This window comes from Pongo abelii, chromosome 1, assembly GCF_028885655.2.
Source record: "Pongo abelii isolate AG06213 chromosome 1, NHGRI_mPonAbe1-v2.0_pri, whole genome shotgun sequence".
In the NCBI taxonomy this organism is placed as follows: domain Eukaryota; kingdom Metazoa; phylum Chordata; class Mammalia; order Primates; family Hominidae; genus Pongo; species Pongo abelii.
The window spans coordinates 223,427,423-223,452,872 of record NC_071985.2 but is presented as its reverse complement, the minus strand read 5'-3'; the positions used below and the strand labels follow the sequence as shown (position 1 = coordinate 223,452,872).

At 52.8% G+C, this 25,450-nt stretch overlaps 1 protein-coding gene across 1 annotated transcript in view; it reads right to left on the bottom strand.

Moving 5' to 3' along the window:
• Positions 1 to 24,780, bottom strand: part of CASZ1 (castor zinc finger 1) — a 157,579-nt gene extending 132,799 nt beyond the window's left edge. The window contains exon 1 of the mRNA XM_063720025.1: positions 24,696 to 24,780. The gene's annotated coding sequence lies outside the window, so the exon portion shown is untranslated. The remainder of the gene's footprint in view (positions 1 to 24,695) is intronic.
• Between the last annotated feature and the right edge of the window lie 670 nt (positions 24,781 to 25,450).

Below are 25,450 nucleotides of genomic sequence, written 5' to 3'. Positions count from 1 at the left end.
AGGAGACCTGGAGAGAGAGGAAGGCTTGGGCTGTTGTGAAACCTAAGACACCTCTGGTTGCCTGGAGGAAGGAGGAGAAGGGGCACGGGAGGGAGAAAGGAGGCAGTCTGGAGCTAAGGAGAGAGAAGCTGAAATTAGAAGGGTCTGCCCAGGCCACATCGCAGCTGGGAGAAAGAACACATCCATCAGTCCCAGGCACCCCCAGAGGGCTAGACCCAGGCCACCACCATAGGCCACATGCCCCCATTGGTCTAGAGTTCTGCTCCTTCCCCCACAGAGACTTCCCAGCTTCAGGGGAGGAAGCAGATTGGCCTCTTTCAGCCTTGTTTCTGTGAGGGAAGGCTGAGGATCAGGAGCAGGGCATCCCTGCTCTCTGCCTAGTCCTGCCATCCTGGAAAGGGCAGACACATCCCCGGATATTCTACCACAGGGAAGACCCCGGGAAGCTGTCTCTGCCACACATGAAGAATGGATACCACTGGGTGTCTCCAAGTCCCTGTTCACTAGGGAGCATGCGGGCCCTCCTGTGACCCCAGAAGCTCGGCCAGTTGAACGAGGGCAGGGTGTCCACCTGAGTGCCAGACAGGCGCATGCCTCCTCCCTAAAGCTGTCATCTCCTAAGCCAATGCAAAGACACCATAAAGGAACAGGTTTGCTTTACAGACTCTCTCCCAGGGCAGAACCCCACACTGGCCACTTTTACTATGAGCATGAAGAGCTGTATGGGTGGGCTCAGCAAGGGCTGCTCCTGGCCTGCTCCCTCCCACCTCCTCCCCCTCACCTCTGACTTGAAGCCCAATCTGGGACCTCCCCCTGACATTACAGCAGGTGGCCCCATGACCACATGGTGGAGGACGGGGGCTCCTGAAGGCTCTAGAACACCTGGTGGCAGAATCCTGGCCCCCACTCACTAAGATTCCCAAGGAAAGGAAGGAGGGGAGGAAGGAAGGACCACAGAGAGGAAGGGGCTGGGTGCCCGTATCATCGAGCACCGGTGGGAACCCAGACCCAAGCCCACGACAGATCCTGCTGGGTACAGCTTCAATCAGAAAGGAAAGCTCTCATCAAACATAGGCTGGGCAGGGATGTGGGCACTGAGATTAGGGATTTGGAAAACCATCTGAGGAACCTGGCCCTGGGAAGACAGCAGCAGGATTTAATACCTTATCCCAGCTGTCTGGTAAACACCCTGAACCATCCCCACACTCCGTTAGGCAGCCTCGGATCTTCAGGTGTGCCGGCTACGGGCAGGTAGAGACAGACGTGAGCAGAGACAGGAAGGGAGGGAGTGTGGGCTGGGGGAGGGGGCGGGGGTGGAGCTGGCCTGGGAGGGATCGGATGGGTGGCAGCCAAGCCAGACAGTCAGCGAGACAGCTGACAGGTGCAGGACAGTGGGACCCGGGAAGGAAATGGGCGAGCGGGGGTTCCGAATCCTCAAGGGTCTCACGCACCCCGGGGACTGAACATGGTGAGAGGAAGGGTCAGAGTCTTGCGGGCAGAAGGCCTCGGCCTTCTGACTTCTCGGGATATTTGGCCGGGGAAACGCATGGACCGGGCAACAGGCTCCCCCAAACCAAGCAGGACAAGGCAGCAGGTGGGGGTTCCAGCTTCCAGGGCCTGCTGTGGTCAGACCAGACAGCAGTCTGTGTGTGTGCTTGTGAGTTACCCTGTCCCCAGCTCACACACACACATCCTATGCCAAAAAGAAAGGCAAAGCACGCAAAATGGAGCGTCCTTCTAGTCTGGGCTGGGGCTGACATGCGTTGAGAAGAGGCCACAGGTTGGGAGCACCCCTGTCACTGCTCAGAGGGGCCTCACCTCTTCAGAGATGGGTTGGGGAGAGTTCAGAGCAGACGAGTAGACAAAGAAGTGTCTGAAGGTCCTGGCAGCTCCCTGTGGTGGTCCGGAGCAAACCTCCTTAACTCTGACCCCAGCACAGAGCTGGGACCTGAGGGAGTGGGCAGGTGCCTGCACAGAGGCCAGGTGCTCCTGGAGTCCTCCATCGCCAGGCCCATAAGGGGCACTGCACTAATCCTCTTTTCCCATTTCTGTCTGCTTGTGGATGTAATTAGAGTTTTGGGTGGAAATCCACCTGGAGTTCACCCCTCAACCTGACACCGTTGCTAAATCCTTGGGTACACACGGTACATCTCCCGACTCTCGGAGAATGGGGAACCATTTCAAAAGCTAAACAATCTACCACTTTTAAATGTTCTCAACTCTGACTGCTTTCGGCAGCACACTGTCAAATCTGCCCCGGCCTTGGCCAGGGCCAAGTTCAGGGCCTCCCTCTCTGTCCCTGAGATTAGGGATTTAGAAAAAATCCCATCACCAGGGCCTCCTGTGTAGTCTACAGAGGAAAAGAAGAGGTTCCTGGCCTGTTGTGGGGCTGGGTTTAGAGTCCTTTGCCTTCTGCACATTCTTTAAGCCCCATGATCCCAAGAAATCCCATCCATAGCCCCCCGATCCAAAAGGATCACCAGGAGATCCAGATGGAGAATTTTTCTGCTCCATTAACAACCACACAGAGCGCTGGCCCCGCTGCTGGAGACTGGCCTGACCCTTGGGTATCTCCCACCACCTGAGTCAACGCAGACCCCTCTCTTCCCCAAGTGTGACCCTGTAGGCCTAGAGGAACCACCAGGAGAGGCTGGAGGCTTGAGCCCTCCCTCCTCTGTCCCAGCGCCAAGTTCCCCGCAACGCACAAGCACAGTCCTGACACTCAGAGCTCCCGCGGTCTCACAGACAAGGGAATGAATCCCCCCGTGTCTCCTGCAACCATCTCTGTTCCAGCTTCTCTTCCAGACTCCTCCAGTCTCTCTACTCTGGCCCTGCCAGAATCAACAGTTTGAATCTTTGCATTAAACACACACACACAACACCCAAACAAGGGAGACAGAATACACCGAGAAAACCTCACCAGACCTAGGGTTGGGGCTGGAAACCGGTGACACCGGCTCACCATTTCCCCCGCACCAGGCAGTCGGCCAGAAAACCCTGGGCAATACACACGGCGGACTCCGCCAGACATTAGAACACTTGTTCGGTTCCCTACCCTTTGGAAGCCAGGCCCCCAGTGCATCGCTTTGGGCCATTGCTGCCGATAATTTTTCAGAGATAAACAAACCGGTTTGGATAAAACAAGATCCAACCTGAATTCTTCACCCAAAACTCAAAATGAAACTCTCCTATCACCCCTTTCGTTCCCTTCTCCGCCTACCTATAACAATCATCCAGTTCCCTCAGGTTCAGACGACTTGATTTTTCTTTTTTCTTTTAAAAATTCAGTTCTCTAGCTTTTGGATTCATGGACACTACAATGTCTGGGACCATTCGGCTCAATGTGAAGGTATGCGGGGGGATTGAGGAAGTCCTGCCCCAGTTTCTCCAGGATGCCTGGGTTGGAAGGGAGAAGGAGAAGGTGGGACCTCAGCTGGGCTGGTTTCTGGCCTAGGTCTTTTTCCCTGGTTCCTTTTTGGCTGAAGGTCTCTCCTCCATGCTCCGATGATCTCTTCAATCTTCAGACCCTTTCAAGGGGACGGGTGTGAACGGGAGCAGAGCAGTTGGTCTACCTGCCCTCTCTAGGCACAGAGGGTAGGGTTGCTCAGTTACCCTTAGGGGTTCACCAGGTTAACAGAGGCCCGATGTCAGGACAAGAAGGAGGCCAAAGGGCCAAGAGGAAAGATGAAGCCCTGAGGTCTGTGGCCACATGTGTCTCTCTGCCAGCTCTGTGTGTGACATGCCTTCCTACACCTAGACTCATTCATGCCTGACACACTCTCAACCATCACCCCGTCCCACCCAATCAGGCCCCCAAGTACCCTCCCGCTGCAGCCTCTCCGTGTGATACTGTCTGCTTTCTTCCCTGAGCTCATCTGGAACCTCTGTCAGGGCTCCCGCCTCCCAAGTCCCCATCAGTGGGGTCTGCTCGGTCCCTGTAGCTAATTTACACCCGTCAGGGTTTAAAATAGCAGAGGCATAAATGAAAAGTCCAATTTCTTCAAATTTGCATTGTAAAACCATCCTTCAACTTCCTTGAAATAAATTTTACTATTTTATTAGTGCAAACAAAATGGTAATAAAACACTAATACAGCGTCTTGTATCCAGGGGAAGAGCTAAAATTAACATAGAGCGAGCAGTGTTTGCTATTACATTCAATTACCTTTTTACTTGAGATTTACATTCTCATCCCCTTAATCTCCATAGTAGTGGCTTCAAAATCATTCCTCCCAGGCTCTGCCCTTCCCAAGCCCCCACAGCTGGAAGCCAGGCCTCCTGCCCAGATGGCGCTCACCCCGGGCATGGAGGCTGCCCCTTTCTCCACAGCTGCCTCTTGTCACAGGGTACCACTTATCTCCCCTGCTTGTAATTGTTTCACGTCTCAGCTTCTCAGTACTCGGCAAGTTCACACCAGAGGGCTCTGACACAAGACACATCCAGACGGGTAGTGATCAATAAGTAGGTGCAAGGGGCATGGGTTGGGGGCATTGCCCACCGAGCCTGCAAAGGCTCTCCCTGGTACCAGCTAGGGGCGGGAGCTCCTGGGAGTCCTGGGGAAACTGGCGTCTCTGGTTTGACAGGTTGTGGGAGAGGGTTGGCTGCATAGCACAGCTGCAGACTCCAGAAGGTGGCAAGAAGCTCCAGTCATCCTGAAATGGGAAGGGGTGATGGCTCTATGGGGGCCAGCCCTCTTGCTCATCTTGGGAGATGGCTGCTTGCCAGTGATGGAGATGGGGCTAGAACCACCTCACCTTCTCACCATCCAGTGCTCTTTCTTCAACAGAGGCAGTCCCTAAAATCAGTCACCCCCAAACACAGCCCCACCATCTGATCCCCTAGGATGGTCCCTTTACTTCCTGCAACTAGAGGAAGCATCATTCCACGTCTGGAACCGGCCAGCCTCACCCTGAGCCAGTGAGGAAGATGATTGTGTTTCCAAATGGCTCAAATACTGGGTCCTAGTTCCAGATCTGTCACTGACTAGCTGTAGGGCCGGTGGCACCAAGCAACCTCCCTCTGGGCCTCAGTTTCCCCACCTGTAAACCAGGACAATAACCTGTGAGCTGCCTTCTTCACAGGAAGGGTCATAATGATGGAACGATCCCACAGGTGCCTCTGAGCCCACCCGAGCCTCGGAAGCTCAGCTGGGAATCTGTTCCTGAGGACAGGACAAGGAGCGCAGGGTTGAGACCCCTATGAGGACCACAGAGAGGGGCGTCCGAGTCCTGGGCCAGGCCACCTCTGACCTCTGTGACTTCACCCTTCACCCACAAGCCTCCTTTCTCTTATTGGTCAAACCACCGCATCATTCCCACAAAATCCTCTGAGCTCATGCGGAAGGAAGAATTGCCATTCAGCCCCGGATCCGGCCACAGCACAGTCTCACTCAGGGCAGGCCTGGGGCAGGGGACCAAGTGATACGCGAAAAACAGACGGAAGACCCCGTTAATTTTACTCTGCCCGGCTACTACAACGAGGGGGAAAGAAGCGACACACAAAAACACAACCACACACAAACACAATCTCATACACAACCACTTACACTCATTTTCACACACAACCACACACCATCTCACACACAATCTCACACACACCATCTCATACAAAATCATACACAAAACCACATACCACGTTACAATCACACACAATCCCATACACACCCACTCACACAATCCACATAAAATCACACACAATCTTATATACAGCCACTCACACAATCTCACAACCACACACAATCCCACACATACTCTCATATACAATGACTCACGATCTCACACAATCACACAATTTCACACAAAATCTCACACACAGGCACACACAGTCTTCCACACCATTTCACACTATGTCACAACCACATACAATCTCACACGCAATCGCATACACAATCTCACACAGTCTCATATACACTCACTCATACAATCTCACACACAATCACACACAATCATACAATTTCACGCAAAATCTCACACACTAACACAATCTCATAGTCACACCATCTCACACAATCTCACAATCACAATTTCACACAAAATCTCAAACACAAGCACACACAATCTCATACTCCATCTCACACTATCTCACAATCTCACACACAATCAGACACACTCTCACACACAACCACAATCACACACAATCTCATACACAATCACATAATTTCACACAGCATCTCCCACAAAAATCTCACAATCTCACACAATTCCACACAAAATGTCACACACAAGCACACACTCTCACACAACCACACAATCTCACACTCCACCTCACACAATCTCATAAACAATCTCATACACGATCACTCATACAATCTCAGACACAGTCTTATATACAATCACACACAACCACACACATCCTCACACAATCTCATACAGAATCACACAATCTCACAGTCTCACAATCACAGTCTCAAACACAGTCACTCACACAATTCTCAGACACAATCACACACAAAACGATTTACACACGAACACAATCTCACACACACAAAACAACATACGATCTCACACACACCCATTCCCAACTCCCCTCTCGCGGTCTTTCTTCCTGAATCTGATTCCTAAAATGTCTTCCAGTGGACACGAGGAGGAGAGCTCCTGTCCAAACTGTTCCAAGGCAAACGCGTCCTTGCTCCTGATCCACGTGGAATTCCAAGTCCCCCTGGCAGAGAGCGGCTTCTGGGACTCCGGGAGGGCAGAATCTTCTTTAACCCCAATGGAAGTGCAAGCAAAGGCTGTTGGCAGTTGGGCGTGATTGCCCAGAACACCAGGGACCCGCCTGGAGGTCTCTGCTCCCAGCCTGGCCGCTGGCTGCAGCCCTTTCTCCCTGGGCCCCTACATCCCACCTCCCATCACATCCTAGCCCAGAGGTGGGTATCACCAATAGCTCTCCTGGCCTGCCGACAAAAGGCCAAGACCACTGCAAGAAGCGAAGCAATCAACCCCACGCGCTATATGTAGGGAGTTTTCTTTGGTTCACATTTATTTTTTCCTTCCCACTGGTGAAACAAAAGAAAGTTTGTTGTTGAGGTTCAAACATTTCTTGGGTCTTGTCCGAGTTTTACCTTGTTTTTCTTTTCCTTTCTGTCTCCCCCCCAGCCCCACCCCGTCTTCCCTGCCTCCCCACCTTGAATAAATAAAGCACCCGAAGCTGGCACCGGCTGGTGAGGAAAGTACAAACTATCTCATAATTTTATAATTTTTTTTTTTTTTTTTTTTTAGCACACTGGCCTAAGGTTTTGGGCAAAGGACAAAAGCTATTGTTGCACAGCACAACACGAAGGCTGAGTCACCGATACGCCTCAGCTTCTCGAGATCTCATAGGTTTCTGTGGCTGGCACAGCCGGTGAGCTCAGCGCCCTGCGGGGGCCGTGGGTGCAAGCGCCCTCTCGCCTGGCGCTGCCCTGCCCCCTCCCCCTTGCCAGGGCTCCCTGCCGGGCCGACACGTTGGCTTTGTTGGTTTTTAATCATAGGGGGGGAATTTAAATAAAATGTTGTGAAATAAAAAACAAATCACCGTAGTCCCACCACCCTAACGCTATAATTTTCATTTTGGAGGATCACCTTTCAAGCATTCTACAGAAGCATTTGGATTTTTATATAGTTTCTCTCGCGGCGTTCACAGCACTTGGCATTTGGTATATTTTTTCACTCATATAATAAACATTTTTCCCTGTTTCGAAACCATCCTCGGGATGATAATTTGTATAGGTGACACCGTATTTATTCCGTCGTGATATTCCTGGGCAGACCCTATGAAGTGAGAAGGGGAGAACTCTCTCGGAATTGAATCGTTTATTTGAAAGATTCCAGCCAAGGTGGGGGCTTTGCCTGAGTGACCCAGATCACCTGGCCCTTGGGGATCTGGCCTGGGAACGTGTACCTGGAAGAGGGGCAGAGGCTCCACCAACACCCCGCCCACCCCGAGCTGGGCCACGAGTGCCCTGGCCCTTGTGCCCAGAGAGACACGGGTTCCAGCAGGAGCCCTCACCCTCACGGTGACCTTCACTCCCCACAAACAGCACTTCCTCCTTATAAAGCGCCCTGGCAGCAAAAGGCCCACGACAACGCTCTGCTCTCCATTTTTATATCTGAATATCTCAAAGCACTTAGCAAAGACTTTCATTTTCTCATTACCCCAAGGAGAAGAGGTCATTCGGGAAAATGGTACAAATATTCCCATTTGTCAAAAGCAAGAAGGAAGTGAGTTAAAAGGAAAATTCTGCCACTTAACTGAGCAAAAGCTACCCAGGAGAGAACGCTGGGGTCTCTCTCGCCTGCCTCTCCATTCAGCCAGTTTGCCTTTCCAATGCAGTTTCAGGCACCTCATTACCGAAAAGATGGCTCAGAGCCAAAACCAGGTTTCCATTTTGCCAAGAATCAATCCCTCCCCGGTGGCCCCAGCTCAGGAGACCCTCCTACCTCAACCAAAGTCTCAACCAAAACCATATTCTTTTATGATTACAGTTATGTAAGAGACATGTTTAATAAATATATACAGTCACCAAACGGGGAAAAACACTAGACAGAAACACACCAGATACTAAACAATGTTGTCTCATGATAGTTAAGTTAAGGGTGCATTTTTTCCCCTTTGATCTATTTTCAAAAACTGTTTAAAATATGGTTCTATTTTTCCGGTGCACAGGGAAAAGCGTGCATTTCAGAGTCAGATCAACCAGCGTTGGAACCCTAGCTCTCCTTTAATGAGCTGAGTGAACTCAGGTAAGTGACTGAACCTCTCAGAGCCTCATTTACTGCCAGGTACAATGGGAATTGTACCACTGCTTGCCTTGTGTCTTTCAATCCCACAAAGAGTCACAGCGCAGCATCTGACACACAATCGGCCCTCAGTAAATGTCTATTTCCTTTCTCTTTTAATAAAATGAGAATGTAAAATCAACTCAGCTTCCTTGCTGCCCCTTAGGGACAGAGGCAAGACCCTTCTCCTGCACCCCCTCTCCAACTTCATTCACATCCTTCACCCGTCTCTCCCCTCCCCTACTCGCCCCACCCCAACAAACCCCCAGGACACAGACCTCAGGATGCTGGCTCTGGCTCTCCTGTAACTCGCCTGGAGGGCGAGGAGGGGGCTCTGGGAGGAGAGAAGCTCCTCCTTCGACCTTCTCCACTAGCACAGGCCCAGGCCAGCCCCTCCAGGCAGCACACAGGCCTCATGCAATGACTCGGAGGACACGCAGGGAGATCCCTGGGTTTGTGCCTTCTTGGCAGCCACCCTCTGGGAACAGGTGCCAGGCTGCAAAGGCCACCTGCTCCCGGGGAAGGGCAAGGGCCACACTCCCGTCTGCGAGGAGAGGCCAAGGAGAACCAAGATGGCGCCAGTGCTTGGGAGTCAGCTCCTCCCTGGGCAGGCAGTCCAGGCCAGCCCAGGGACTGCCACCTGCACGTCCAACAGCTCAGCCCTGGGCATTGCAAGCCTTTCCCTGCTCCCTCGAGGGCTCTGTACTGGGCGGACACGTTTGCCTTGCTATTGGCAAACATGCTCCAACAGACCTGTGGTGGCCACAGCCTCTGAGCTGACGCTTCAGCCTGGCCTTGGGGGTCTCTGGAGCTCAAACACAGGGAGCCCTCTGCCTCACTGCCTTCATGATGACAGATGGGGAGGGTGGAGTAGAGACAGTACTAGCAGCAACGATAGCCACCCCTCATCACCATGTGCCAGGCCTTGTGCCAGGAGCCTTTCCAGCGTCATTTCATCTAATCCTCACAGCAACCCCAAGTGATAGGTGCTATCGTGAACCCTCTTTTACAAGTGAGAAAGCTGAGGCTCAGAAGAGCCCACGATATTCCAAAGTCAGAGTCCCAATAAGGAGAGACTAGGGATTTGAGCCGAGGACTTTACCACTATCCTCCCAGCATAGCTCCCCAAACAGCAGACTCCACCAGCCTTTTCCAGAAAGAGGCCCCTGAGGGGCCTCCCTAGCCACTGGGGGCACAGACACCCCCCAGGAGCAGGTTGTAATTCTGCCAAAACAAGGGTATCGCTGTGCCTCTTGCCCTGCAGAAATAGGAAAGACGCTACCCCTCTATGGAGACAGGTTGGTCAGGCTAAAGACTTGCTATGTCACAAATGAGGAGCAAGACTGGAGGGGTATCTGAAAGGAAGCGGTGTTTCCCTCCCTGCAGCTCCTGGGAATGCTTAAGTGGGGAGGTCTAGGGACACAGGGCCATTGGCAAGAGGGCCTGGTACTAGTAAGTATCTACTGACTAATGTACTGGTGTGGACACTGTGGAATGGAGAATGATGGGGGCAAGGCCCTTGGCATCCATGAACCCTCAACACTGCAATCCTTCTTTACAAACCAGGGATAAGACCAACTTAAAATGGTGTACTCTTTCTTTTAAAATTAAAATAGGTCTGTAAGAGCAGGTTGGACACGGGGAGGACACCAGACAAGGTCCCCATGGCATGAGCCACCGGCTCCCCAGCTGCCAGGGACGAGGTCCTGGGACTAAGCGGCAGGTCCCATAAAAGCTGGTGGAGCCCAGCGGGGTGGGGGCCGGGTGGGTCACCCGGGACAGACAGTCTCCAATCGTGCTGAGCACAGCACATCACTTCATTCAGGAACCCAGAGTAAAATGTACAGCTGGGTCTAGAGTTGATTCAGCCCTTAACTCGTTCGGGATCGCTGGCGGAGCCACCGAGGCGGCAAGGGGAGTGGGCCTGGTCACCTGGAGGAGGGGGCTGGGCCATCCCCAGGAGCGGGGAAGGCTGGGGCACGACCCCTGCTGATAATGTTTGATACGTGCAAAAAGAAATCATAATTCTTTGCAAAATCCCTCTCAAAACCAAACATGCACTGAGAGTTGAGGGAGGGATGAGGGAGTGTGTGTTGGGTGGCGGGTGGGGGAAGCTTGTTTTCTACCCACTGCCAAATTCTCATTTACTGTCAGCTCCAATCCATTTGGAACTCACTGACTCAATTGCCTTTTCACGGGGAAAGGAGCCGGCACAATGCAGGGGACTTTTCAGCTTCACATTAGCACACAGGGCGCTGGGCAATGTCCGGGAATCAACACACACGGCCCTCCCAGGGCCACTGGCCACCCCCGCCTCCAGACAACCCAGCCAGCCCTGCCAGGGCCACATCTGCTCACTCCTGCTTTAATATTTTGGGTTTTATTTATTTATTTTTAATGGCTAGGCCAGTGGAGAAGTGTGTGTGTGTGTACGTGTGTGTACATGTGCACATGGGCACGCTTATATGTGTTGGGAGAGACAGGGGCTCTACCTCCCAAGAAGAAGGGCCTGTAAGAGTTCATTCCAGGGCAGTTCCAAGTCCTCCTTTTGCCCAAAGAAAGGAGGGATGGAAAGAAGAAATCCAAATTAGGTCTCCAGAAGGAAAGGATGTGAGGGGGTGGGGGTCACTGAAAGTAAATCTGGAAAGGGTCAATTATGGATAAATCCACATTTGCTGGGAGAGTGTCCCTAAGAACTCCACAGGCCTAAATACTATTCAATAATCCTTATGAAAATAATATTGGCTGGTTGTGGTGGCTCACACCTGTAATCCCAGCGCTTTGGGAGGCCTAGGTGGGTGGATCACTTGAGGTCAAGAGTTCGAGACCAGCCTGACCAACATGGTGAAACCCCATCTCTACTAAAAATACAAAATTAGCCGGGTGTGGTGACGCACTCCTGTAATCCCAGCTACTTGGGAGGCTGAGGCAGGAGAATTGCTTGAACCCGGGAGGCGGAGGTTGCAGCAAGCCTAGATCGTGCCACTGCACTTCAGCCTGGGTGAAAAAGCAAGACTCCGTCTCCAAAAAAAAAAAACTCTACAATTATAATCATCAAGATAATAATGTTGGTCCCCATTTTTCAAGTGCTCACCCTGTGCTCTCTACCAAGTGCTTTCTGCGCCACCTCTGTTAATGATCACAAGAACCCAGCGAGGCGGCACTGCTGACTGCCTGCCCAATTCCACAGGACTGGAGAGGTAAGACCCAGGCCCAAGGTCACAAAGGTCCTAAGTGGGAAAAGAAGGGCTTAAGTCCCGTTCTGCCTCACTCTAGACCAGCCATCTCACCCTGCCCTGGGAGAGCGGAAACCTGCGGCAGAATCAAAAGAGATGATGTCCTGGCACCACAGAGGCCTTGGTCTTGGGAGCCCTCATGACATCTGGGTGTGTCCCCGCCCTCCATCTCTATCACTGTCCTGTGGGGGCTCCTCCATTTAGCCCAAGTTTGAGGGAAGCATCCCTCGGAGGGGAGCTTCCAACAGAACTTCCTACGATGATGGAAATGACCCATCTGAGCTGCCCAGCGCAGGAGCTCCAGCCGTACGTGGCTGTGGGGCAGCTGAAATGTGGCTCGTTCACGGAAGAACCAAATTTTAAATGTAATTTAAATTGCCATGTGGGCTAATGGCTACTGTATGAGATGGTACAGACCCCACACCCTCCAGTTATCTCCCTACCTCCCAGCCCAAGAGCTATTTTGTTTTATTTTGTTTTGTTTTTTTGAGAGCGAGTCTCGCTCTGTTGCCCAAGCTGGAGTGCAGTGGTATGATCTCAGTTCACTGCAACCTCCGCCATCTGGGTTCAAACAATTCTCCTGCCTCAGCCTCCTGAGTAGCTGGGACTACAGGCTTCCACCTCCACATCCGGCTATTTTTTTTGTATTTTTAGTAGAGACGAGGTTTCACCATGTTGGCCAGGTTGGTCTCGAACTCCTGACTTCAAGTGATCCACACACCTTGGCCTCCCAAAGTGCTGGTATCACAAGCCTGAACCACTGCACCCGGCCCCAAGAGTTATTTTGGAAATAAACTAAAAGCATCTAAAGACAGAAGGATGACCTGCCAGGAGAGGCCCCACCTCAGTCAGCAGGCCCTCTCCTCTGCTCCTTCACGGCCTTTCAAAAATTACCAGTCAGCCTCCAACTTCTCTGCCTGCCTGCCTTCCTTTCTTTCTTTCTTCCTTCCTTCCTTCCTTTTTCTTTCTTTCTTTCTTTTCTTTCTTTCTCTTTCTCTCTTTCTTTCTCTCTCTCCCTCCTTCCTTCCTTTCTTCCTTCCTTCCTTTCCTTCTCTCTTCTTTCTCTCTTTCTTTCTTTCTCTCTCTCTCCTTTCTTTTTCTCTTTCTCTCTTTCTTTCTCTCTCTCCCTCCTTCCTTCCTTTCTTCCTTCCTTCCTTTCCTTCTCTCTTCTTTCTCTCTCTTTCTTTCTTTCTCTCTCTCTCTCTCCTTCCTTCCTTCCTTTCCTTCTCTCTTTCTTTCTTTTCCTTCCTTCTTTCCTTTCTTCCTTCTTTCCTTCCTTCCTTTCTTCCTTCTTCCTTTCTTCCTTCTTTCCTTCCTTCCTCCCTCCCTCCCTTCTTTCCTTCCTTCCTTCTTTTCCTCCCTTCCTCTCATTCCTTCCCTTTCTTTCTCTTTTCCTTATCCTTATCTTCCTTTCTTTCTTTCCTTCCTTCTCATCTTTTTCCTTCCTTTCTTCCTTCTTTCCTTTCCTTTCTCTTTCCTTCCCTCCCTCCCTTTCTTCATTTCTTTCTTAGAAAAAAGCATCCGTTTAATTAGATAAATCCTCCAAGCACGTGGCCTGGAGTTCGTCATGGAAATTAACCTGCTCCCAGATCTCAGATAGTGAAACAAGAACCGGAGTGTTTTGGCATAGCGCAGTGAAATGGGAGAGGCCGATGGAGTTTCATACGCCTCATCTTCCATAAGTGCCCCTCGCCCCTCCAGTGCCCCTCGCTTCACGGCCTCATGCCCTTGCTTCCTTAGGTCACTGCCTCCACGCCACCTCTGCTTCTTCTCCTGGCCCTGCCCTGCCTGTCTCCTGGCCCTCCACCCAGGCCTGGGGAGCACCCATCCCCCGGGCAGGTGGGAAACCTCAGCTCCATCCATGTCAGGGGCTAAAGGGACAACCATGGTCCTCTGCCCCTTGGCTAAGCGCCGAGCCTCCACGATGAGCTCAGGCCAAGACCCAACAGGCTCAGCCCACACTGGCTGCTTCATCCCCGTCCTGTGCCCCTGCTATACGCTGCTCACTGGCAGTGTGTGTTCCGTAAAATAAAGCTCAAAGTCGAACCCCAGCAAATGTCAGCTGGGATCCTCTCATCTAATCCTCATGGTCCACGTGGTGGGAATTCCAAAGCCCATTTTACAGATGGGGAAACAAAGGATTCGAGGAATGAATCGTCCAAGTGGAGGAAACATAATTCGCCTTCAGCTCAGCCTGGCTCCTGATCGCACGTGCCGCTCCCTCTGCCAGCCACACAGCCTCCATCTGTGAGGCGCCCTCATGGCCACGACTCTGGGATCGCCAGCACCCAGAATTCAGCTCACACAGACAGAGGCCACTGGCGCCTTGGGCCGGTTTCCAAGATCTGCCGTCACCCCTCCCCACCCTGGCCTTCTGTCCCAAACAGCTCCCATGATGACCCACCTCGCCCCACCGAGCTCCAGGAACACTTGGTCTGGCCAGTGTGGGAAAGAAAGAGCAGTGGCCCATGCCCCACTTGACAGACTGACTCCGCATGTGGGCAGAGGCTTCATTCTCATCGGCTCCAGACCCAGCAGCAAAAACACCAGGAGGACCCCAGGCAGGCCAGAGAGGTAAAAGACAAAATGCAGAATCTCTGTGCAACACCACGTCACCCTGCACTAGGGGCCCAGCTCCAGACAGACACAGAGCAAGCTCTCCCGGTTCCCCTCTCCATGGCAATCCCTGATAAGCCGCAAGTGCTTCTGTGTCCTCTCCCGCATGGGTCTGTAACACACACAGACATTTGGTCCTAACATTTCACACGTCTTAGCTCATGTAACCCTCACATCAGCCCCACGAGGTAGGTACTATTATGCCCATTTCACAGATGAGGCACAGGCCAGTTAAGTCACTGATGAAAGGTCACACGATTTTGATCCTCAGCTAACTCACTCCAGAATGCACCATCTACACTATATACAGCTCCTCAAATGCACCTGTTGGCTCCAGAGGCACAAAACAGCAAAGCACACCCGATATCCTGAATGGGATCCCCCATTCTGCCTGAAAGGCAGCCCCCAAATTCACCCCCAAGTTCCCAATGATAACAGAACCAACCTGCAACCTGACACAAAAATGTAACCCCAGCACCACCCGCGACACCCAGGCCCGTGGCTTTCTGGAATGGAATGCACAGGGGTCCCCTTTGAGACTGATACCATATGACATAAAAACCGGCTCCACTGACCTAGGGGACACCTTGCACTTGACAATGCCAACCATGATAAATTCTTCATTACGTTTAATTACTTTAAAAAGGACTTTCATAGCTAAGAGCCCAGCCAACCACCAGGACACCCCTCCGAGGGTGGTAGGGTCAGAGGCCATTTGACAAGAGAGGAAACTGAGGCCCAGAAAGGTAAAATGACTACCTAAGGCCACACAGTGATTTACTGCAGAGCCAGAACTAGAACAGGGTCCCCAGACGCATAGCCTATCAGGCAACACCTCGCAAGACCTTAAGTGTGGGGCTCGCAGAAGGGTAGAGGAGTGGACAGTTAGACCTGAGTGGAGCTCGGGGCCACCCATGTCTCACCCCGTCCCCCGATCCCCAGCCAGAGATGCTGGGGCCTGACCCGTGGTCTCCCCAAGGATCAGATTTCCCCGAAATTCCCAAAGGAGCTGTGAGGACGAGTGGGCCCGGAAATGGCCCTCACATAGCGAGCTGCACAGCTGAGCTCCCCGGGGGCGAGGGGGGCGGGCGGAGCTGGAGACGCTGGCACAGCCCTCATAGGTACTCTGCCAGCAATTAGTGCTGGGGAAGGGTGCCAGCCTGGCAGAGCTCATTCCCCCACCCCTTCTTCTCATTTACACACGCGCACGATCACACACACGCGCGCGCATACACGCACACACATACACGCATACACACACGCTCACCCACCCAGAGACCAGCAGCAAAGAGGCAACGAGGCTTCCTTTCGGTAAATCTCATCAGCAAGGCACACGCAGGGCATGCAATTTGGCCATTACTGCTCTTAAACAACAGAAAAGCAGAATCCACCCGCCATTAACCCATCCCACTCTCCCTCCGGGCTTCCCACCGGCTCAGGAACCAGCCTTCACCTCTGACTCCCACACATCCCCTTTAAAAGCTCCCCAGAAGTTGCCTTCCAAAAGAAACACAGAGTTTGAAAAAATGTTTTTTTTAAGCTATGATAAGTCCAACCTGAATTGTGCTATTCTCCATACTGACGTCTCTCCACAGAGCAAACTATCCAAGGTTCGAACATGACCTTGCCTAAGACCCTTGCTCAAACATCCTAGAATCCCAGAGAACATTAGCTGGATACGGGGATGTTCTTATCCAGAACATCCCCTTATATGTGCCCAAGAGCTCTGCCATTAAGGGGATGTATCCATTACTGTGGATAGGGGAACCGGGAGAGCTGCCTTTGGCTTGGTGCGGGGCTTCGCTACCCGAGCAGGTGGGGTTCTTCACAGAGCAACCTGAGTGCTAGCCCCGATCCACCTATGGGGTCCCCAGGGCGACAGTTTGACAGCACTCTCCTCTCCCAGTACAGAGGCAGGCAGGTGGGAGTAGCGGTGGGGACCGACCTTGCCTCATCCCTCCTGTCCCTCTGCCTCATCCTGGAGAACTGGAAAGAAGCCCACCAGAGCAGGGGGCCCTTAGAGGGTCCTTAGACTGCGTTTATAGATCTGCGAAACCCCTCAAAGTATAAGCAATATTTATGCTTATGAGATTTTTTTTATTAAGAGGATTCTCAAAGGAGGCACATGGATTCAAAAGAAGGGAAGAAGCACAGCCCAGAGACCGCCCCCACAAACCCGGGCTCAGCAGTGCCTCACACCCAGGTGGCCAAGGATGGAGCGGGTGGAGACCACAGGCAGGACTCCAGTCGTCCTGGCAGCAAGCGTCCCTGACTGCTGCCTCCTCACCCGGGAGCTGCCCCGGCCTCATCCTCACTTTGCCTGGAAGCTGGTCACTGGCAGGGCTGGCCCGGGAGCTGTGCCATGCCCTGGGCCAGCGCCCTCCCTCCTGTGCGCCAGGGCTTCCTGCCCAGCTAGCAGAGGCATCGCACAGCGGAGCCCACCAGCGGGGACGGAGGGGAAGCCAGCAGCCGCTGCCGCTCTGGAGAACCTCGCAGATCCTCTAAGCCACCTAGTGTCCAGAGCTGAGCTCTAGCCACCACTCTGTCCCTCCTGCTTCTCAGAGCAGCCACTGCCGGGGAGCCCAAGGGGACAGCAAGGGGGAGCCTGGGGGGGACAAGCCTCCTCTAACCCCACTCCCACCTGGGCCTTCTCCAGGGACTTGAGGCCAGGGGGCAGGAGCCAAGCTGTTTGGGGACATGGCGCAAAAACCCTGAGGCCCCTACCCACACCCCCCACCCAAGGCAGGGCTGTTCCCATCACCCCTGCTCCTTGCCCCTAGCAAAGCCCCCTATCTTTGAGATCCCCTGGGTCATCTCAGACAACCCATCCCACCTGGGACATCTTGGGGTCCCCCCACCCCAGCCTCCAGGCCTCCTGCTGAGCCTCCCAAACCCTGGGCCTGCCACTTCCCCAGGGTCTCTGCTCACACCCCCCCACCCCCTCCTCTGCTGGCTCTTTTCTCTGTGTCCTCAAGACTCCTCTCACCTTGAGAAGTGTTAGGATTACCCAGCATTTACACTCAATGCGCTTCCTTATTCCTTAAGACTTATTAAGAATGATAATGAGTTCCGAAGGAGCGACGCGTCCCTGTCTCTCTCTCTCTCTCTATCCTTCTCTCTCTCTCTTTCTCTCTCTCCCCCCACCTTCACTCTCTTTCTCTACGTGTCTTTTCCACCAAAGACACATAGGACAAATCCAGACCAAAAGGGAAAAAATTTCCAACAATATGGAAGAAGGGCACTTGGGAATTTCTATTCAATAAACCCATCTCTCTTCTTTCTTCTCCCTGGTTGTCCCCAATTATTCCAATTAAGAAAAAAAAAAAACTCCCCCTTCCCTTCACACTGTCCAGGCCACCCCTCACTCTGCCAGACTTTGAACAGGGGGAACAGGAGAAGGGCCCAGCTTGCCTGCAAAACCTCGTTAACGTGCAGCTCTTAAACGCTTGATTAATTTTTGCAGAATTTACGACAGGCTTTAGCTTTTTTTCCCCAAGCTGTGGCCTCAGAGCCACAGCGACTTAACTTGGTGAACTCAAAGGGGCCCAAGGTGGGGGTGCCCCCCTCCCCCAGTGGCCTCCTGCTGCTGGCACCCCAGGCAGCCCTGCAACCGAAGGGAGCCACGCAGATGCCACCGCCCAGGCAGAAGACAGACCCACTCGCAGAGCGGCGTGGCACCCAGAGGAGACATCACCAGGCAGCCAGAACCACGGCTGACTTTTGGCCGTCTGAGACTTTTTAATTTCAAAATAAGAAAGCCAGTAGAAAGTGGACAGAGAAGAAACCAACCCGGGGCGCTGGCGATGATGCTTCCAGCCTGCACCCTCCCAACCACGCCACATATCCCGGGCACAGGGACCGGCCTTATCGGTCTGCCGGGCTGCCCTTCAGAGAAAGGGAAGAACAGATCCTAATGAAATTATGGTTTTTAAAATGTCTATAAATTAAATCTCTCTCCTCTCTCTGTGAATCTCCCCCTGAGCTCCCTCTCCTCTACCAGGCTTGTTTGCCTCTCTTCGGTTCCCTCTGCTCATGTCTGTTTTTCTGATATAGACATCAAGAGGTTACGGGCTCAATTACAACTCCGCTGGAGTCTCAGCATCAGACTGGCTCGGCCTTCTCTTCTCCTCTTCAGAAACAAGATACCAAAAAAAATCTCTCTTCTTTGTATTTTTATTTTCAATGCCAAAAGCCTAAAGAGTCATTCCGTGGACTCACAGCCTTTTTGAACTTCGCTCAGATGGTGGGGAGAATATTCTTTTTAATTGTGTCTGAGTACAACATAAATGCTTCTCTCTTTATCTCATTCCCCCCTTGTAAGGACACACACAAAAACCTTGGCTATGCATGAAATTTTAAAAAGGGGGAGAGCACAGTATAAATGTACTTAATGTATGTCTATGAGAGGGGGCGAGCGAGCCCTGGAGAATATTAGTAGGACATCTAGCACATTCTAAAGTTTAGGGGGGACATCATGAGGATTCTTATTAGCAAAGGTCCATTTGTGAAGGGCAGATCATAAAAGGTGATTTAAAAAAAAAATTGCTTCTACCTTCCCTAATACTGCCATGAGATACAGAAGGGGAAATGTGCCGTCTATATAATTTTACATCCAAAAAGACCCTCTTCCCATCAAAAAAAAAAAAAGAGTTGAAAAATCCAAGTGTTAGTCAATCATCAGAGCTGTTGATTCCTGAGAAGAAGAAACCAGCTTTGAGTTGTAGGTCTAAGGGGAAAAGCAAAACAAAAACAAAAACCCCACTATACTTCTGGAAATATTAACCAGTGGGGATTCCAAAAGCTACTTTTCCTGGAAAAAGCACTTGAGACAAAGGTCGGAGAAAGCGGAAGCTGAAGGTGAATCAAAAAGAAAAACTTAGTCTTTCCAATTAACTAGACTGGGAAAAAGAAGGGAGGTGGGAAAACACATTGCTACCAACTCATTAATTCTTTCCTGTAAACAATTTAATTAAATTCTGCTAAATACAAGAGAAATACTTATTTTGGAGTGCTTCCCCCAACCTCAAAAGCAAATTCCTCCAGGTTCCTCCCCCCCCATGCTAACACCTCCCTTGTCTCCAAGCTACACAACCTTTCAGTGGGTTTCCAGCCCAGGCGTGGACTGCACTGCTGAGGGCTGCGAGAATGACAGCCTCATATGTCTGAAAGCTGACACTTCAGCTTTGAAAAGAAATGGGGGAAAATAAGCTGTTGACTTCTTGGTTAAAGTATTTTCTTGTTCTACTCATGTTCTTATGTCACTGGGCTAAAAAAAGAAAGAGAGAAAAAGAGGGGGAGAGAGAGAGAGAGAAGAGAGAGATATGACTTTCCTTGAATGATCTGTTTAACCTAAGCCAGAGGAAAAAAAAGAAAGTCATTAATTACTTATGTGAGCTATTGCTTCAGAAAGACAATAAACCTGCCCGGTCGCCATGGATATGACATATTTGCTCTGAAAACAACACAATAATTAGCAAAGGGGAAAGATACAAGGAGAATATGCAAACTCCTGAGTTTAAAGCCACAGTGCTCTTTTCTACTCGTAAACCTCTGTTCTGTTTGCAATCCAAATCAAACAAATTTTAAAAATATAGCAAAGAGGGAAATAATAGGAATGGTTCCTCTCGCCTCTGAGCTGAGAAGCAACAACCAGTCTACCTACCTCCCTCCAACATAAAATAATATAAAAGAGAACCAGCGTGGCAGAAAGAAAAAAAAAAAAACTCAAGTATTGCCTGTTTTATTTCCTATAGCAGGGGTGGAGTCAGTTTTTTTTTTTTTTTAAGTGTGCTCTTATTTAGCATTGGACCTTCTGGCCAGATATAAATTTATTTATGAAAGCCAAATGCTCTCTCTGTGCATGGCTCACCCCTCCCCCCCCACACACACACAAAGTAAAGGGAAATGTGAAGGGGTGGGGTTGGGGGGGGTGTCCAGTTGAAAAAGTAAAGCAGTATGTTCAGAAAGCACCATCTCTATGGAAGGACATTCACTCCCCCTATCTCCAAGAAAATGCAACCCCTGCCTTACTTTAATATTAAAAATGCATTAAATGGTTCTACCTACAACTTAGTCCCAAAGGATCATTAGGAAACGCAATCGCTTTGTATCATATCTGCCAGCGTGATAAATATCTGAGTCAGAGTCAGTTTGCAATTTTTCAGTGTCACAAACAAGATTTTTTTTCTGTCTTCCTTTCTTAATTCACTGCACTGCCTCCCCACACCCCCACCCCCTGCCACCCCCAACCAGTCACAAATCTACAGAAAAATACCTGGGCAGAGGAGAAAAGGAGAAAAAGTTGATGTACTCTCACATACCAGACAGAGGTTATTGATATCCTCCCAAAAAGCAGGCAAAATTGAACTTTAAAATATTTGGGTGACAATTTTCCCCCCAAAATAAATAAATAAATAAAGCACTCCAGTAAGTTTGACTAAAAACTCCTTTTCCCCTCTTCCCAGAGGCTAATTTTCCTAAAACAGATGGTCAGGATCTAAAAGAGAAGCAAATATACCTCAACCCCCACAGGCAGAGAAATCTAACTTTGAACTTCTTTTAAATTAAAAAGGGGTGGGGAGCAAGATAAACTATTAATAAGTGTGAAAAAAATTAGCTGAGCTACAAGTTTTGTTTTTCTTATTAAAAATTATTTAAACATAAGGGGAGCAGATATAAAAGGGAGTTTCATATTTAACTGACTTTCTTATTTTTTTAAACAATAGCTTTTTTTTAAGATTGGACTCTTTGATCTTGAAATAATTTTGCTCTTATATGATGGGGGGAGGAAGGGGGTGGTGGTGAAATGATCTGTTTTAAATGATGATGCAACTTAGAGATCAAAGCCTTCGCTTTCTTCTAGCCATAATAAGCTGTACTTGCCACAAAGCGTAAGGCTCCCGGGCTGGGCTCCTCTCCTTCGTAAGAAGGAAATAAAATGCGCCGAGACTCAGAGCAAGACTCCAAGTCTCGGCAAGGTGCAAAGTCTAAAAAACAAACAAACAAGGTAAGGGGAAAAAAAGAGGAAGGCACTGCCCCTTTAAACGTTTTAGTGCATATGGAGTTTGATTTCTGAAAGAGATCAGTTTAACATCTCCATAGAAACCAGCAACAGATTATCATCAACAGAATAAATAACTAGTCTAATAAATTAAACAGGAGGCATAAGATCGCTGGAAACCTGATTACTGAAGTTCAACAATATTCCCCATAAACTCTCCTTAACCGCCTCTAAGGTGGCTAACAAGAAGGGGGTGGGTGGGGGGGCGGCGATCTCTCCAATTCGCCGGACTCTGGGGACAGAGATGGTGGCTGCCGCCTGGAAAGGAGAAGTTCTCCACTCTGCCCTGAAGAGGGTCCGAGAGCTCCCGCGAGGGGCACACCCTAAAAACCGAAGTTTGGGAAGTGGGAAAGTGGCTGGGGGTCGGGGGAGTGGCGCGGGTAGCCGGAGATTGCGCAGGTCGCGACGCCCGCCCGGGACGCACCGCCTGATCGCCACCAGGACGCAAACCCGGCGCTTTGCACTCGGGCGCCGAACGGCCCAGCGCCCCCTCCGGGCACGTGGAGCGCAGCCCCGGCTCAGCCCCCGGGGACCAACTACCCCCCTCCCCATGCCCGGCGCAGCTGCTCCTGCTCAGCCGGGACAGCTCCCTTTAGGACGGCGACGTGTGTGTGTGTGCGCGCGTGTGTGTGCGTGTGTGTATGTGTGTGTGCGTGTGTGTGTGTGCGCGCGAGCGCGTCGTGAGTTGGGCGGGGGGACACCAAGATTATCCCGCGATCTGTTTTCCAGTCCCCTCGTGCGCCCTCACCGCGCGCCTGTACCAGCTCGGAGACGTCCTAAATTTACTAACTTTGCCCAGCGACTACCAGGGCCTTTTCCCCCTCGCCACCCCCTGAGTGTACCGGGTGTCGGCGGGACAACTACGCACAGTGAGGGCCGCGCACCCACACTCCACTCGGGCAGCAACGCACACCCCGCCCCGTGGCCCAGTGATCCAGGTTTGGGGGAGCTCCATACTCAGGAGGGGCGCTACTGCCGCTTTCCCGGTGGGCACGCACCCGCACCCGCACCGTAGCCAGCGTGGCTGGAAGGAGGTCCTCGCCGCGCCCAGAGCCGGCTTTCCAAGCTGGGGCTGGGGCAGAGGAACTTGCGTGGAGGAAGAGGGGGCCCCCCGCCTCCCTCAGCGCTCCACTAGCCTCCCCCAACTCCGGACCCGGGTCGGGGATGACTTGGAAGAAGAATCTGCGCCCACCCCTTAGAGAAAAATCTATTATTATTATCTTAATCTACGCCCCCAAAGTGTCCCTCCAGCCGTGATTGACGGCGCATACACCTGTTCCCTTCGCGGAGGAGCTTCCAGCGCCGGGGACAGACATTCACCCAAACGCTCCACAGCGGCCCAGCAACCGCCCGCCCGCCCGCGCCGGGCCAGCCCCCGCCAGCGGCCCCAGCGCGCCTCTGCCCGCACCTCGCCACCCCGGCGGCCGCCCCCTCCCCTTCCAGACCCGGCTGCCCGGCCCGCCAGCTCCCGGCAGTGCTGGCTTCGGAAAGAGAGAGAAAGAACAGAAAGCAAAACTTCCTGGCGGCCGACGGCCATCAGCTGCACATTCTGCAAATGCCACCGAGTAAAAATAAACCGGCTGCCGCTCCGCCCGGCCGGCTCACCCCGGGCGCACGAATCGGCCCCCTGCCCCGGGAGATCCCTGACTCGGTCTGGCCAGATCCCCCATTCCCGCGCGCCCCCTGGAGCCCCGCTCCCCGACGCTCCTCCGTCAGTCACCACGCTCTCCTTTGCCGTTAAGCCGGACCCTAAGTGACCGGGGAACCGGCTCTCTCCCTTTGGTGTTCCCTGCGCCCCCACAAACTACTTTTTTCTCTGTCCTTCACCAGGTGCCTATTTCAGCCCTGTGCCCTTGGATTCAGGGCTCCTCCTCCCCAATTGTTGAGCCCCGAGGTCACCCTCAGCCCACCCTGGGGGAACAGACCCCGCCCGACCCTCTCCCACGCTGCAGAGCCCCCCTGGAGCGCACCACTCTACCAGCCCGCTAGCCCGCCAGCCCAGCGTCCCACGTCCCCGGGCGCAACTTCTCTCCCGGCGCACACAACAGCCGGCAACAACTCGCCCGAACTTTCCCCGGGACCCAGGCGGGCTCCAGCCGACAGCCGGGCAGCTCTGGGCCGGTGTCCCGGCTCCCCGTGCCCTGTGTTGCCAGCCCTTCACCCGGGGAGGCAGGGGGTGGGGTGGGGAAGGGAGTGAGGAACGCCACTTGCCGCGCCTGGAGCAGCGCACTTGAGATAAACTTCCCAGGCACAGATGAAAAAGGGGGCGCCGCTCCCCCCATCTAAGAAATCTCTTGCCTTCGATTTCCTATCGGGGATACCCTTTGGCACCCCGCGCCTAAGCGAACACTGCCTACCTCTGCTGGCAGCACCTACACCCGGTATCCGGGCACAAGAGCCGGCTGGAGGGGTTCCCCACCCACCCCTTCCCACGGGCAAAGTCTTGCAAAGTCACCCCAGGCACCCCTCACCCCTGCCTCCTTCTCTGCCCTGGAGAGCGCACGACCCGTCTGCTGCTGGGGGGTAGGGTGGGGTGGGGGTTTAGGGGGAAGGAGTGATTACCCAGTATTGGAGAGCACCTGCCCCCCCGGGAGCCCACAGCGCGGGGGGCGCCCCCACCCTATTTGCAAAGTCCTGCACTCGCGCCTGGCACCTCCCTCTCTTCTCCCCTACCCCGCCGCCCCCTCAGTTAGAGTAAGTGACCCCCAGGAGGAGCAGCCCTCCCCTCCCCAGGAGCCGCGCGCCGGGCATTCCCCTGGCCGCGCCGGGCAACGCGCCGCCCCGCGCCCGGGTGCCAGCCCTCTGTGCCCCCTGTCTCCGCACGGCCGGAGTTGGGTGGCAGCCGCCGATCGCAGGCTGGCTGCCTGGCTCTCTCGCTCGCTCGCTCGCCCGCTCCCTGCTGCAAGCGGCAGCCCCGGGGGTGGGGGGGTGCACCGGGACAGGGGGAGAGACGGGGAGGCGCCCCGGGAGGCCCGCGGAGCTGGGGGGCGTGGGGGGGCCGCGGCGGAGGGAGCGCCGAGTCTCTTACCTGCACTTGGGGCGGCTTTGGGTGACTTTCCAAGTCCGGGGGAAAAATGTGTGTGTGTTTGGGATGGAGCGCCGCGGGCGCGCATGCGCTGCCCAAAGTTGCCGGATCCCGGATTTTTCGCTCCCAGTCTCCGCTCTCGCCCGCTGTGATTATGGAATTCTCCGCGGCCGGGCGGGCGAGTGGGTGGCATGCAAAACCCGGGCCGGATCGCGGGGCCGGGCTCCGCTCCACCCTCACACCCCCAGACCTGCCCCTCCCGGATCCTTCCCACCCACCGCCCGGGCTGAGCTCAGCGTGTGCGCGCGGCGAGTCGTGGCCTGCGGAGGAGCATCTGAGCGCTCTGCCCCCTTTTGCAGCTCCAGAGGCTTCTACACCCCCCAGCTGAGTTGAGTTGAGGCTAGGGGAAAAGAGAGAAGGGATGGGGGGGTTACTTTCCACCTGTTCTGAACCCCGAGAGAGCCCGAGTTCGGTTCCCACTTTCGACAGAAGAACTGGCTCTCTTTTGCAAGTTAGAGTGTTAGAACTGTGGAACCCAAAGGAACGAAATGTTCTCACTGTTTGATATCTGTTTTGCACTTATTCTTTGCAAGGGAGTTTTTCATTCAATCTATTGTGCAAGAAATAAATCCTTAAATGAGCAAGATAGGCCGTGCAGAATGAACCTTACGTGGAGGGGTTGGTGGGGGGCAGATAATACACATTAAAACAAGTGGATAATGTTATTTCAGAGAGTGAAAGTATCCATGAAGAAAATA